General features: G+C 44.7%; 1 long non-coding RNA gene across 1 annotated transcript; it reads right to left on the bottom strand.

Moving 5' to 3' along the window:
• Nucleotides 1-3815: 3815 nt before the first annotated feature.
• On the bottom strand, nt 3816-12647 carry LOC138752450 (uncharacterized). Its single transcript, XR_011350653.1, has 3 exons — nt 12528-12647; nt 6955-7015; nt 3816-6079 (listed from the first exon to the last, which is right to left on the bottom strand). It is a non-coding gene; the product is annotated as an uncharacterized lncRNA (long non-coding RNA).
• Nucleotides 12648-16651: the final 4004 nt, after the last annotated feature.

Here is a 16651-nt window from a genome sequence, read left to right as displayed (position 1 = left end):
TCAGGTGGCGACCAACGGTGGATGAGCTGCCTGAGAAGGCCACGATAAGCCCCTCCCACACCAGAAGTGCCACCCTTCCCTCGACACCTCATACATCCCAGTGCCAGTGCATTATAGAATTCAACAACATATCACATCCCTGCTCTTGTATTCTATTCCTCTTGAAATGAATGGCAGTATTGCATTTGCCTTCTTCCTCACCGTCTCAGTATGCAAGTTTACCCTCAGGCGATCCTGCACGAGGACCCCCAGATCCCTTTGCATCTGGAAATGTGCAATTATCTCTCCATTTGAAGTTACTGTCTGCCTGTATATTTCTTCGACCAGTGTGCATGACCGTACACTTTCTGACTTGTATTTCATTTGCCACCTCTCTACCAATTCTCCTTTCATGGTTCTGTTAGCTATGCAAGGAAGGAAATTAATATTTCAATATTTAGTAAAAGATGTTTGAGCATATAGAATGTATTGTATATAGCTTTAGACATTCTCTACGATGATAATGTTTGTGTCATGGATTTTGGGAAGCAAAAATTAATCAAGTTAATAAGCTCTTAATTGTGAAATATCCCAATGATGCTTTTTTGGGGGGCCGGGAGGTGTGGGGAGTGTGGCATATTTCACATTTTTTTTAGGTATTCAGCACAATAACAGACCATTTCAGCCCAAGAGCCCGTGCCGCCCAATTATACTGTGGCTGGTAAGCCCCTAAACTGAAAGGAACACGCATAGGCTTGCAGAGCTCCAGAGTTCAAATCGTGCAGTTAAAAGGCCCGCTTGGCCCCAGGGGTCCTGAGCACTCCAGCAGGGCAGAAATGATGCCAACTTCTGGGCTGAGGCTTTGCCCCGCTCTGGGTGTCACAGTGGTGGCCGCCAGCCATGGATTTACTCGTGGGTGCTGGTGCCGGTCTGCTCGACATGATGGTGAGCCAGTACAACATGCGATTGGCCTACAATCCCCGGGTTTTTTTTGAAGGGTGGGAGGAAACCGGAGCCCCCTGTAAGGTAAAACATCATGAGATGGGAATGTGTAGGGAGTTACCCTGTACAGGGCAGTAACAAGAAGGGGAGGTGTCCTTGTACTCCTGTTAGGTAAAACATCATGAGATGGGAATGTACAGGGCTGTAACAAGATGTGAATGCATCCTTGTACTTACAAGATAAGAGAGACATTGATGGATTGAGAGGCAGGAAGCTAGCAGGGAAAGGATAGCAACAGTTTTAGTCATTGGACAAGTAATGATATGATGATGTTCTAAGCACATATCCAAGGGTATAAAAAATCACCATTTTGCTGATAACGGCAGAATGCATTCTCCGACTAACATGGTTAGTCGCAAGTGTTACAATCCGGTAATAAAGAACAAAGAACCCTGATTTCGACTCAGCCTGGTGTTTGTCTCACTCATTCATGAACAAAGCAGACCTAACACCCCCCGCAGGAAAACCCATGCAGACACGGGGAGAATGTACAAACTCCTTACAGACAGCACAGGATTCATACCCTGGTCCTGATTACTGGTGCTGTAACAACAGCACCCTTACCCACCCCAAGAAATGCATTTTGTTTAGAACTTTGCTAATCACATTAGGTCATTTGTTGAGTACAGCACAATCATTAATGACTAGTAAAAAAAAATAAAATGACTGTTGTGTGTGAAGAAACAGGCTCAAAGGGTCCTCAGAGAAACAAAGCTGAACACATGCTGGCTGAACAAGTGTTTCTATTTATGCATGTTGGGTAGATTTGATGGTAGCCACGTACCAGGTTGACTTTTGAAAAGATGCAGGCTCTGTGTAGGTTAGCTGTGAGATATTGGATGTGTGATAGGGGATAGTGGTCCGGCATGGTAGCTTCGTTCAGCGTCTATAATCCCCACATGGCTGCCAACCCCTGGCAGTCTTTGGCACCATGTGTAGTGGTGAGGCCCAGGGGGTCTCAGACCTGAGGTTTATCCCGAGCTCTTCCACATGCCTGTACTCCTCTGGCCAGTCTGAGTTTGGGGGTAGTCTTCTGGCCCTCGTATACAGGGTGGTGATGTGGTGTTGCACTCCATGCTTCGGCTTGGTCAGGGCGAACTGCAGTTTGAGCACTGATGGGAATTCAGCCAGGACTTTGCTGTACTCGTCGCTGGACAATGCGATTGAGTCCAGGTGTAGTGCAGGTAGTCTGGCTTCCCTGAGAGAGAACATTTGAAAGAGTTTTGCCTAGACCAGCCTCCGACCTTTCAGGTTGACCAGCAAACCATGGGCCCCTAGTAAATCTGCCCCCAGGAGCGGTGTGTCCACGATGGCCAATGTGAAGTCCCATTTAAATGTGTTGGCACTGAATTGTAGTTGAACCTCATGTTTGCCATAGGTTTGTATGGAACTGCTGTTTGCGGTTTTCAAGGTGGGTCCACGCTGTCTGGTCTTTGTCTCTTGTGCGGTGGGTGGCATGATGCTGATTTCTGCCACCGTGTCCACAAGGAAATGGCGCTCAGATCTTTTGTGCAGCAGGCTGTCTGGGTGGCCAGCTGCCGAAGCCATCAGCAGTGGCTGGCCTCGATGTTTCCCTGAAACGTGCAGAGGGGTCAGCAGTGGCGGGCTTCTGTACCCCATCTCTGTTGGTAGAAGCTCCGTGGATCCTCTGTGTCTTCTGTCTTCCGTTGGGGTTGCTGGCGCTCCTGTGTCCCACGCTCCTGTGTCCCACTGGGCTTGGCTGGCTGGGGGTTCCTTGTTCTGAATAGCTGGCTGATGGCAGCTTCATTCCCCCTCCTGGTTTTCCAGAGGATGTTCACTCTGCCTGCTACCTTCCGGGGGTCGTGAAGTCTGCGTCTGCCAGCATCAGCTGGATGTTGTCGGGCATTTGCTCGAGGAATGCCTGTGCTAACATGAGACAGGGCTTGTGTCCCTCTGCCAGTGCTAGCATTTCCATTAAACCTGACAGGGTCCTGTCACCCAGACCATCTAGGTGCATCAGCCCGGCTGCCCTTTCATGTCTGGAGAGTCCGAAGGTGGTGAGCAGCAGTGCTGCATATTTGCCTTCCTCTGGTGGGCCATGGATGAAGTAATCTACCCAGGCAGTGGTTTCTTGGTCCAAGGACTTCACCACGTGGAAGTACTTTGTGGAGTCTGATGTTATTTGTCTGATCTGAAACTGTGCCTCTGTTTGACTGAACCAAGTGCAGGGGGAGGGGGGGGGGGGGGGGGGGGGAGGTGTCGCAGCGTCCAGAAGGTAGGAAGTCAGAAGGAAGAACTTGTGCATTTAGAAATTAAAACCTGGAGTGTAGTAATCATATTTTTTAACTTTTGACTTACAGAATTTACTTTAAATTATCATCATCTTTAATTTCTTCCTAACTTTCTATTTACTATTTTTGTGTTGTATATTATTCCAGATTCTAATATTGTGAATTTGTTTTGAAAACAAATTGGTCAAAACAATTGATTTTTTTTAAATTTAGTCACACACCACGGTAACAAGCCCTTCCAGCCCATGAGTCCATGCTGCCCAATTACACCCAATTAATCTCCACCCCCAGAATGTTGCAAACAATGGGAGGAAAGCGGAGCCCCCAGGGAAAACCCACACAGACATGGGGAGAACGTACAAACTCCTTACAGTCCGTGCGGGATTTGAACCCAGGTCCCGGTCTCTGGCCCTGTTAATGCATTACACTAACTACTACGCCCACCGTGCCACCTAATTGATGAATTAAATTTTAATTGTTTTTTTTTAAACTGACTTAACAGCACATTAAAACTGTGTCTAAAATATTCTTAACAGCAGATTTTTGTCCTTTATACTTTTGACATTGAAGACAAAGCATGATTAATCTTTAATGCAGCAAATCAAATAAATGAAAACAAATGAAAGTTTTTGGAGTTTCAGATCTTCAATTTAGGAGCTTCATTTGGTGGAGTAACGATGAATTAATCGATCTCCCTCCCTCCAGCCAGACAGCAGGGCTCCGTGAACGACGCTGTGGTCGCTTCAATGTGTTGCCTCACCAGCAAATAAAACCCTACAACAGCTGGGATGATGGATGACAACAATGGAGAGAAGGCCACTTACCATTTAACCCACAAGTTGTCATGTCAGCCTCACTCACAACTCTGGAGGATGAGGCAAGTCTTATTTATAATCAGAAGCTTAATCTCCCAAAGTCACAGGCAATTGTGTCGTATCAAAAGAATGTAGTGCAATACAGGCTAGTAAAATCTTGACTTCTATGGAAGGTATAAATTACCAGAAGGAAATCTGGAGGAACTGGGCAGGTCATGCAGCATCCATAGGAGATAAAGATATATAACCAACAGTGGTAAACCACTGTTATACTATTGTTGGCTACTGCTGGCTGGATACACCTCCTGGACCAATCCTACCCATTACCCCTTGCATGCTCCCCAGTCTTCCTGCCCTGATCAGTCGATGAGGTTGGTTAGTGTCCCAGTCTATAGTCAACAACAGCTGATGAGTCTCACAAACTTAGTCTCTTGTGGTAATTGATGGTGCATCACCAACCTTTTGGGCTTGAGCCCCCTTCTTCAAGGTAAGATCAAGCAGGCATCTGGAGGAAGAGGAGGAGTGAAGAAAGGGAAGGGGAGGGGGAGAAACACAGGCCAACAGACAAAAGCCCATAATTGGACATGGATAGGGAAGGTGAGAATTGGTTGGGGAAGGGGTGTGTCTCTGTGAATCCAGAGCTGGAGGAAAGGAGACAGATAGGGGAAAGGGAGAGGCGGGAGGGATAATGATAACTGGAGGATGATGTTAATGCCATCTGACTGGAGGGTGTCCTGGCAGAATATAAGGAGCTGTTCATCCAATTTGCAGGTGGTCTCTCTGGTAGTGCATGAGACCATGGACAGACATATTGGCATGAGAATGGGATGGGGAATTGAAATGAGTTGCACTGGGAGATGCCAGTGGACAGAGCAAATGTGCTCAACAAAGCAATCTCCCAGTCTGCATCCTGTCTCTCCAATGTAGAGGAGACCACATCAGGACCAGCGGATGCTGTAGATGACCTCTGCAGATTCACAAGTGAAATGTTGGTTCACTTGGAAGGGCTGTTTGAGGCCCCCCCAAATGGTGGTGAGGGAAGAGGTGTAGCATTTCCTGCAGTCACACAGGGGTAGGTACCAAGAGGGTGATTGGTGTGAAGAGGAGAATAGCCAAGAGAGTCACAGAGGAGAGATGAGAGGGGAAGATGTGTATATGGTGGTGGGATCACATAGTAGGTGATGGAAATGGAGGAAGAGGATGTGTTGGATGTGGAGGCTGGTGAGGTGGTAGGTGAGGACAAGGAGAATTCTGTCCTTGTTACCCGTGGGGGAGGAGGGGGCCAGGGTAGATGTGCGGGTAATGGAGGATATCCAGGTGAGGGCCGAGTAGATGGTGGTAGAGGGAACCACATTTTTTGAAGAAGGAGGACATCTCTCAAGTGAAGGATGAAGTCAGAAAGAGTGACAGTGATTTCCATAGATAGGCACAGAGAATTCAGAGAGGGGCCGAATGCTTGTGGTCCAAAACAACCTTGTGCTCAAAGTCAGCAAAACCAAGGAGATGACTGTGGACTTCAGGAGGAAGTCAGGGGAACACAACCCAGTCCTCATCGAGGACTTTGTAGTGGAGACGGTCAAGAACTTCAAATCCCTAGGAGTCAATGAGGATCTGTCCTGCATCCTCCATGTTGATGCAATCACAAAAAAGGCTCACAGTGGCTATACTTCGTGAGGTGTCTGAGGAGATTTGGTCTGTCATTGAAGACTCTCGTAAACTTCTAAGGTGTGTACCATGGAGAGCATTCTGGCTGGTTGCATCACGGCCTGGTATGGAGGCACCAACTCTCAGGACAAGAATAAACTCCAGAGGGTTGTTAACTCGGCCTGTGATGTCACAGGCATCAGACTTCACTCCATCGAGGACATCGACATGAGGCAGGATCTTAAAAAAGCAGCCTCTATCCTCAAAGACCTCCACCACCCAGGCCAGGCCCTCTTCACTCTGCTTCCATCAGGGTAAAGGTACAGAAGTCTAAAGACGAGCACTCAGTGGTACAAGGACAGCTTCTCCCCCATTGCCATCAGATTCCTGAATAATCAATGAACCAAAGACACTGTCTTAGTTTTTGTGTATTATTATTTTTATTTTTTATAGTAATGTTGTAAGATGGTTATAATATGAATATTTGTACTGTGATGCTGCCACAAAACACCAAATTTCATGACTTGTTCATGACAATAAATCCTGATTCTGAAGAGAGATGAGGATGTGCGGAATGATTTTTAGGGAGTTAGGCCATAGGTTAAAAAGCTGAGCCTCCAGGGTTGTTCTACCAGGGCTGTGTGGCATGATGCCAGAAGTAGAAAGGTAGTCCAGTTCATTGTGTGGTAAGGAACTGGAGTAGTAGGAAGGGTTTCAGATCTATGGAGCATTAGCTTCTCTTCCAGGGTAGGAGGGACCTGTACAAGGGGAAGGGATTACACCTGAACTGGAGGGGAACCAATATCTTTCCACTCACAAGTGTTTAAATCAGAGGGAAGGGGTCCAATACATCAGTAAAGCAAGATGAGACAACTGACGTTAAAGTGAGGGTAGCGCTCACAAACTCGAAGCGAGTGATTTTAATGTCCTGAAACATCTGGCATGTCTCTACCTGCTTCTGGCCTGGATCCAAGGCTGGTACTGAGGGAGGAGACGAGGGCTCTCAGCCTTTTGTGGGAATCCATAGGAAGGAGTTACAGGGTCGGAGGCGGGCCAGCTTGTGCAGTCCAGTGAGGTCCCCCACCTGCACTACCATGTTCCATCACAGTGAGCAAGGCCAGTAGGTAGGACAAGCAGGGGCAAGTCAGAGGATGTAGAAAGTCTGACAAATTTAACTCTGTTAATTTTGATGCAAAAAGTCTGACAGACAAGGAGATGAACTCAAGGGATGCACAGAATGGTTGGCTCAAGACAATGCTCACATTTTTTACTCCCACTGACGCTGCTTTTTCCCACGAAGTTCCTCCAGCAGATTGTGTTTGGCTTGGGACAAAAGCGACAAAGATAGGTGCAATTAGTAAAGCCAAAACAGAAATATGCCTGAGAGAGGGACAGGACTGGCAGCTTAATATCCTAGGGTACAGATACTACGGTGATGGGAAGGCAAGAGGGAGGATTAGGAAGAACACGGTTCATTGGGTGGCACGGTGGTGTAGTGGTTAGGGCAGTGTCATTACAGCACCTGGGTTCGAATCCCGCACTGTCTGTAAGGAATTTGTATGTTCTCCTCATGTCTGCGTGGGTCATCTCTGGAGGCTCTGGTTTCCTCCCACCCTTTGAAATGTACCGGAGGAGTAGGTCAATTGGGTGTAATTGGGCAGCACGGGCTCATGGGCCAGAATGGCCTGTTACTGAGCTGTATATCTCAATTTTTTAAAAAAAACAGCAGTAGCAAGGATTTGGGAATCATCCACTGAGGCTATGTGTGTAGAAATAAAAAGGAGACGATCACTTTGATGGGGTTGTATTCTAGGCCCCACAATAATCAGGAGGGATAGAAGGTGATCTCAGCTACCCTCACAGAAGAGGTACCGGGGGATTGGAGAATGGCAAATGTAGTCCCCTACAATAAGAAAGGTAAGACAGAGAAACTGGAAATGGAGAAGCATAGTCTTCTCAGGGTAGTCAGCGTGGCTTTGTGAGAGGCAGGTTGTGCCACATGAGCCAAAATGAATTTTCAAGGAGACGAAAAGAAAATTTAGGAAGATAGGGCAGTAGATGTGGTGTATATGGATTTTAGTAAGCCATTTGAAAAGGTCCCCATGGTAGATTCATTCAGAATCATGAGGGATTCGGGGAACCTTGGCTGCTTGGATTCTGAATTGGCTTGCCTGTAGAATGCAGAGCGTCGTAGTAGTCTGTCTGGAGGTCAGTGACTAGTGGCATCCCACAGGGTTCTGTTCTGGGACCACCCCCGTCTTTGTGATATTTATAAAATACTTGGACGAAGAGCAGGAAAAGTGGCAGATGGAGTTTGATCTGGTGTGATGTGATGCACTTTGAAAGGTGGAACTTCTCAACTGAGTAAATAGCAAGATTTTTAAGTATGGAGGAACAGAGAGATCTTGGGGTTCAAGTCCATAGGTTAGTGCACAAGTTGATAGGATGGTTATAAAGGCATAGGGTGGGCTGGCCTCCATTAGTCAGGGATTGAGTTTAAGAGCAGTGAGGTAATATTGCAGCTCTAGAAAACTCTGGTTAGCCCCCCACTTGGAGTATTGCATTCAGTTCTGGTCATGGCATTGCACGAAGGATGTAGAGAGGGTGCAGAGGAGATTTACCAGGATGTCACCTGGATTGGAGAATGTGGCATTTTACTCTCTGGAGTGACAACAGATGAGAGGTGACTTAATTTCTTTTTCCAAAAATATACTTTACAATAAATTATTTACAACAAAAAATCCATTCAAGACTTTCCACATCCATAATGTCAGTCATATCGATACATTCTCATTAATGTACATTTTACATTGTTCTCTCAATGCCCCGTTACCACCCTGTGGCACCTTGCCATTTCTACACATTCTCATGAGAAATACCTTGTCTAGAAAAAGATACTAACAAGAAAACCATTCCATTCACCTTCTTCACCGCTTGCTGAACCCGCATGCTAGTTTTCAATTTTTCAATGACTGGCGAACAAGTACACCCAGATCCCTTTGCATTACCCCACTCCCCAACTTAACACCATTTAAATAATACTCTGCTCTCTTTTTTCTGCCTCCAAAATGGACAACCTCGCCTTTACTCATATTAAACTTCATCTGCCATCTTTCCGCCCACTCCCCTAAACTGTCCAAGTCCCCCTGCAATTTTCTGACATCCTTCTCGCTCTTCACACTACCACCCAGTTTAGTGTCATCTGTGAATTTGCATATGTAGTTATTGATCCCCTCATCCAAATCATTTACATAAATGATAAACAAGTGAGGGTCCAACACCGACCCCTGCGGGACCCCACTCATCACATCCTGCCATCCAGAAAATGACCCATTTATCCCAACCCTCTGTTTCCTATTTCTCAACCAACTATCTATCCATGACAGCACCCTAGCCCCAATACCATGCTCCTTGATTTTGCTAACGAGCCTCCTGTGTGGGACCTTATCAAAGGCTTTCTGGAAGTCCAAGTACACCACATCCACTGGCTTCCTGAGTCCACCCTCCTTGTTACGTCCTCGAAAAATTCCTGGAGATTAGTCAAGCAAGATTTTCCATTAAGGAACCCATGCTGACTAACACCGATACTATTCTTCCTTCCTAAGTGTTCTGCTATTTCTCCTTTAATGATGGACTCCAATATCTTCCCCACCACCGACGTCAGGCTGACTAGTCCATAGTTTCCCATATTCTCTCTCCCTTCCTTCTTAAAAAGTGGTACTACGTCAGCCACTCTCCAGTTTGGAGGCACTTCCCCTGAATGTAAAGAACTTTGGAAAATGTCAACTAGTGCTTCCACAATTTCCAGAGCAACCTCTCCAAGCACCCTGGAATGCAGCCCATCAAGCCCAGGGGACTTATCAAGCCTCAGTTCTAACAATTTGCTCACAACCACCTGCTTCTGGATCTGAATATCCATCAGATTCTCTATTCTCTGAGGTAATTTCACCAAGTCCCTAGATACTGCTTGACCCCTACCCCTATTCTGATCATAACCTATATCCTCCTTGGTGAAAGCAGATGCAAAGTATTTGTTAAATTCCTCATTGTTCCCATTGATAATTTCACCTTTCTCCATTTTTAAGGGCCCAATTTTGGCCCTAACCAATTTCTTCCTTTTAACATATCTGACTGAAGAAGCTTTTGCTATCCCATTTTATATTACTTCCCAATTTCCCCTCATACTTTATTTTCCCCTCCTGAATGACTTAGTTTCTCTCTGTTGGTTTTTAAAGGCCTCCCAATCCTCTAACCTCCCACTCTGCTTTGCCATCTTATACTTATTTCTTTTGGACCTGATACTGCACTTGATCTCCTTTGTCAACCACAGCTGCCATTTGCTCTTCGTAGAGCATTTCCTCCTCCTTGGAATGAATATATTCTGAATCCTGTGAAAAATGTTCAGAAATACCTGCCATTTTTGCCCAGTTGTCCTCCCAGCTAGAATTTTATTTTGGCTAGCTCCTCCCTCATAGCTGTATAGTCACCCTTATTTAGCTGTAGCACTACTGCTTCTGACTTCCCTGCTCCCTTTCCATTTCCAGATTAAAAGTTATCATATTATGGTCACTATTACCTAATTGCACCCCTACCTCAAGGTCCCTTATTAACTCCATGTTGTTGCACAGAATCAAATCCAGAATCGACTTCCCCCGGTAGGTTCCGCCACAAGCTGCTCCAAGAATGTATCTCGGAGACATTCTATAAACTCACTCTCTAGCTTTCCCACACCTACTTGATTTTCCCAGTCCACTTGCAAGTTGAAGTCACCCATAACTACTGTATCACTACCACTCTGACATTCATTATTTATACTGATTCCCACATCAGAGCCACTGTTTGGAGGTCTGTATATGACCCCCATTATGGTTCTTTTGCCTTTGCAATTTCTCAACTCTCTCAAACAGATTCTACTCCACCTGATTCAATGTCTTTCCTTTCCATCGCCTGAATTTCATTCTTCACCAACAGAGCCACTCCACCTCCTCTACCTAACTTTCTGTCTTTCCGATAGGACATATACCCTGGAACATTAATTTCTCAATCCTGTCCCTCCTGAAGCCATGTCTCCATTACTCCGATAACTTCATATCCCTCAATGTCCATTTGCACCACAAGCTCATCCATTTTATTCCTTATACTCCGTGCATTCATATACAATACCTTGAAACTGTACTACCCTGCTCTCTCCAATCTGCTACCTGACACCCTCTCTGAAACTCTCCTATCCCTCTTTGCTCCCTCTGGCTTTAAGATTTCACAGACTATTGGAACTACCCCTATGTTCTCCTTCCTATACATTTCCCTATCAGTCTGGTTCCCCTCCACCTGCCAATTCAGTTTAAAACATATCCAACAGCATTATTAAACCTTGTTGCAAGTATATTTGCCCCCTTTGGATTTAGGTGCAACCTGTCCTTCTTTAGAGGTCATCTCTCCCCCAGAAGAGATCCCAATGATCCATGAACCTGAAACCTTGCACCCTGCACCCTGCACCAATCCTCCAGCCATACATTTAACTTTCTGATTTTTTTTTTCATTTTTTACCCCTTTGATGTTTCTTGGTTTATTACCTGTGCTACTGTAATGTTATTATTTGGTAGCCTCCAGACAACTCCCACCAGTGATATTTTCCCTTTACGATTCCAGATGGACGGTTTGCTACTTGGTTCTTACATCATGTCTCACTTTTGCCCTGATCTCATCTTAACTAAGATTGCTATCCCACTTCCCTTACCTGTTTTTCCAAATTACCTGATGTCCACGGATATTTGATTCCCAGTCCTCTTTACCTTGCAACCATGTTTCTGTAATGGCCGCTAAATCATACTCCTTGGTACTGATTTGTGCCACAGGTTCAGTGACCTTCTTTTGACTACTACCCACATTCAGATAAAGTGCTCTTATACTCATTGAGCTTTCAAAATCTGGTCATCTTTGCCTCTTTTGTACTTAACTTTTATCCCCTTTACTCTTGCTCTTCTCTTTTTTTAAACTTTTGCTTTTACTATATCCAGACCCTTCTCTTTGACTTCATCCACCCACCCCCTACTATTTAGTTTAAAGCCCTGTCCACAGCCTTAGTGATGCAATTTGCAAAGAGCCAAGTCCCATCACCGTTCAGATGGAGCCCGTCCCCTTTGAACAGTTCCTTCCTTCCCCCACGCTGGTGCCAATTTCCCATGAATTGGAACCCACTTAAATGTTAGACATACAGCACTGTAACAGGCCTATTTAGCCCATGAGTCCGTGTCACCCAATTAACCTACAACCCCGGTACATTTCAAACAGTGGGAGGAAACTGAAGCCCCCCAGGGAAACCCACAGGGAGAACGTATAAACTCCTTACAGACAATGTGGGATTCAAATCTCATCTCAATTGCTGGTGCTGTAATGGTGTTGCGCGAACTGCTACGCCAACCACGCTGCCCCACACCAATTTGCATGTGGCTCAGGCAGTAATCAGGTAGTAGATTTAGATAAGTATATGATTTCAGGATTTTTAGTCCATTGTAAAACCACATTAAAAGTGCTGAATGAATCAATGCATTTGATGGCAGTTGGACATGTTACAAGATCAAACCAGCAATCACAAAGAAGGCATATCACACAGGGGTAAAGATGAACTATTACATTATTAACAAAAAATTCACCTTCAAACTTTAATTCAAAATCCCCCCTTTTATAACAATGCCCACTGGTTACTATGCAAATTTCTAAAACAGTGTAAAACTAATAAATTCCCCAGCCTAAATATAACATATGTAATTAAAGTCTATGTTGTATTTCCAACCAGTCCACAGAAAAACTTAGACACAAAATAAACAAGACTCACAAAACTTCGATCTCAACCGAAGCAAAGATCGTAAACAAAATTCAGTTTGTTTGGTAAACTGAAGCCAAAAGATCTTTGAGAGAGAGAGGGAGAGAGCACAAAATTCTAAGTTGCCTTGTGTTGCTGCAGAGAGAGGAACAATGACTTGGTCCGGATCCTTCTGGCTGCCTTCGGAATACTCATCCTTTATGAAATCCCAACATTCTAAACTGTCCTCCAGTCCATGACTCCTGCTCTGGGCCTTCTTCCACTCCACAGCACCACCCAGTGGTGGTTTATCATCCAGAAATTTTTAGATCATTTTCTGCACATGCTCAGTCTGTCTCCCACTCTCTCAGCAGTCCACCTTCACCTTGGCTCTCTAAGGCAAACTGTCACATAGGCACACAACACATAGGCCAATACACAACACAGAACTCTGTAATAGACATGATGAGAACAACACAAATGTTCTTTGGTCGCAGGAGATGTGCGGAGGATTGGAAAATGGCAAATCCATTACAATCCCTTGTAATGGATTTGTGTTAATCTTTAGTTTAATGTTAAACAATATTTCATTTTGGTGGTGGACAGGGTCGAACACAGGTCACATCACATTTACACAGAGTGAGAGAGAGAGAGAGAGTTAATTTTGGAGTTGTCAAATCTGGAAGAACAAGATCGTAATGGAACTGATTCTAGGACAATAGTTGTGTATACATAGCGTTCTGCTGGTAACTGGTCAATTAAGCAAGTTCTGACCACTACATGCACTGTTATAATTACCTATTGAAATGGTAACAATGACGTGATTGGCTCAAATGTGGCCTCTGTCCTCACACAGCACCCTCACGGGATATATTGAACCATCCTCTGACTCAAAACTTCCATTCCATAGCATCTGTTCAACTGGTTTCTTCAGCAACAGGTTCTCCCATGGAATAACCTCCAGCAATGTATGAAGCAAGATGAGAATAACCTGGAACAATGGATTATTTTGTCATTAAAATGGAATTAGGAATACAATGCAAATAGAAGGAATGAAAGAGAGGAATATCCCTTCAATCCAATTCCATTGAAATGTGTTAAATGCACTGGCTGCACTCAGCAATTTCCTGGAGAGAATCTGAGAGCTGGGCACTGTGAGTGAGCATGACCAATTTGTGAAACAAAGTGGTGGAAATATTTTATAATTCTCCACCCTCACAAGGAGATCAAGGTAGTCTCTCCTTGACCCCAATCATTCATTCATGATGTGTAATTTACTCAACTGGTAATTGTGAATCTCCTCAACTCAAGGCATTGCCTAGTTTTAATCAAAAGACTGCAATGGACTTGTTGAATTCACAGATTTTGGACTACTCTACTAACTTGATTTAACTGTTTAAAAATGTCAGAATCATGTTGTACGTTTAAAGTAAATGGACCCAATACTTGAAGCCTAATCTGAGAAGCTCACTGTACCATCTCCAGATTCTTGGAGCATGTTGACCGCAATGATCAAGAAAGCTCACCAATGCCTCTACTATCTTAGAACATGACGACCACAGTTGCACCATCAAAAGCATCCTTGCTGGATGCATCACAGTGAGCTACAGATGCTGCTCTGCTCAATATTGGAAGAAGCTACAGAAGGCAATAAATGCAGCTCAGAACATCACAAAATCCTCCCTCCCCTCTATGGACTCCATTTACATCCCCCGCTACCTGGGGAAGGCAGCCAATGTACTGAAGGGCCCATCACATCTCAGGCACCCTCTTCCTTCTCCCATTGGGGTGAAGGTTGAAGAGTGTGAAAGTGCATATTACAGGCTTAAAGACAGTTTCTTCCTCATGGCCATCAGGCTCCTGAATGAACCCCATAACAGTATGAGCATTTGGAGAAGTACAGTCTTTTCAGGGATAGTCAGCAAGGCTTTGTGAGGAGAAGGTCGTACCTCATGAGCCTCATTAAGTTTTTTGAGGAGGTAACAAAAGAAATGGATAAAGTTAAGGAGGTCGACATGGTCGATATGGATTTTAACAAGACATTTGATAAGGTCCCCCATGAGAGATTCATTCAGAAAGTCATGAGGCATGGGATCCATGGGACCGCTGTGTGGATAAAAAATTGGCTTGCAGGTAGAAAGCAGAGAGTCAAAGTGAAAGGAAAGTATTCTGCCTGGAGGTCAGTGACTAGTGGAGTGCCACAGGGATCTGTTCTGGGACCCCTGTGCTTTATTTTTATAAATGACCTAGATTAGTGGTTCTCAACCTTTTTCTTTCCACTCACATACCACTTTATGTATTCCCTATGCCATCATTTCTCTGTGATTAGTGAGGAATTGCTTAAGGTGGGATGTGAATGGGAAGGGAAGATCAAGAATCACTGCTCCAGACCCAAATGTGACTGAAATATTTTGCTTGAGAAAAATTGTCATTGGCCCATTTCCCTTGGAGTTCTGAAAACATGCACAGAACAAGTCAATGAGAGATGATTTAAACAGTGGTTTTCAAACTTTTTCTTTCCACCCACATCCCACCTTAAGCAATCCCTTACTAATCACAGAAAACTGATGGCATAGGGATTACTTTAAGTGGTATGTGAGTGGAAAGAAAAAAGTTGAGAACCACTGCAATAGATGAAGAGATGGAAGGATAGGACAGTAAGATTGCAGATGATAAGAAGGTTGGAGGAGATGAAGATGGAGCTGAAGGTTGTCGAAGGTTACAAGAGGATATAGACAGATGCAGAGTTGGTTGGAAAAGTGGCAGGGTGGAGTTCAATCTAGATAAGTGTGAGGTGATGTATTTTGGAAGAGCAAACCTAAAGGTTGAGTACAGGGTTAATGGCCAATATTTAACAGTGTGGAGGAACAGATGGACCTTGGGGGGCAAATTCATACATTTCAAGGCCACCACGCAGGTTGATAGGATAGTTAAGAAGGTATACAGGATGCTGGGCTTCATTAGTTGGTGGATTAAGTTCAAGAGTCGAAAGGTCATGTTCAAATCTCTGGTGTGACCACACTATTGTGTGGTATTGTGTTCAGTCTGGTCAGCTTATTGTAGTAAGGATGTGGAAGCAATGGAGAGGGTGCAGAGGAGATTTACCAGGATGTTGCCTGGATTGGAAAATAAGTCTGATAAGGCAAGGATAGCAGAGCTGGGACTTTTCTCTTTGGAGCGAAGAAGGATGGGAAGTGACTTAATAAGGGTCCACAAGATTCTGAGAGGCATAGATAGGATGGCCAGCCAGCACCTTTTCCAAGGGTGGGAGTAGCAAATACTAGAGGACATCTGTACAAATTGGATAGTTTAAGGGAGACATCAGGTGTAAGTCTTTTGTACAGAGAGTTGTGGGTCCATGAAATGCCTTGAAAGGAGTGGTGGTGGAGGCTACAATGGGCATTCAAGAGGCTATTAGACAGGCACATGGATGGAATAAAAATAGGGGGCTATGAGGTAGGAAGGGTTTCTTATTTTTGGAAGAAATATATTGATCGGCACTGCATCATGGGCCGAAAGGCCTGTACTGTGCCGCAGTGCTCACATGCTGCCCTTGCTTGGTGCTAATTTATCTTCCATTTCATTATAAGGCACAGGTGAGACGTCATTTGGAGCATTCAGAGCAGTTTTGGGCACCTCATTTAAGAAAGGATGTGCTGACATTAGAGAGGGTTCAGAGGAGATTCACAAGGATAATTCCAGGAAGAAAGAGTTATTGTATGAGGAGTGTTTGACAGCTATGGGCCTGTACTCGTTAGAATTTAGGAGAATGAGGGGGAATCTCATTGAAACATTTTGAATGTTGAAAGGCATGGACAGAGTAGATGTCTCAAGATTGAAGGCCATCCACTTGAAACAGAGATGTCTCAGAATTTTTTTCAGCCAGAAGATAGTAAATCTGTGGAATTTGTTGCCACAGGTGGTTGTGGAGGCCAGGTCATTGGGTGTATTCAAGGCAGAGATTTATAGGTTCTTGACTAGCCAGGGCATCAAAGGTTATGGGGAGAAGGCTGGGCAGTAGGGCTGAGTGGGTAAATGGATCAGCTCATGATTGAGTGGTAGGCAGACCTGAGGGGTTGAATGGCCTATTTCTGCTCCTATGCCTTATGGCAATCCTGTACTCAAAAATTGTGCTTTTTAATACAGCTCTACGAATG

Source organism: Narcine bancroftii, chromosome 2 (assembly GCF_036971445.1).
Source record: "Narcine bancroftii isolate sNarBan1 chromosome 2, sNarBan1.hap1, whole genome shotgun sequence".
Classification (NCBI taxonomy): Eukaryota; Metazoa; Chordata; class Chondrichthyes; order Torpediniformes; family Narcinidae; genus Narcine; species Narcine bancroftii.
Note: the sequence above shows the minus strand (reverse complement) of the source record. Positions and strands in the feature narration are given on the sequence as shown.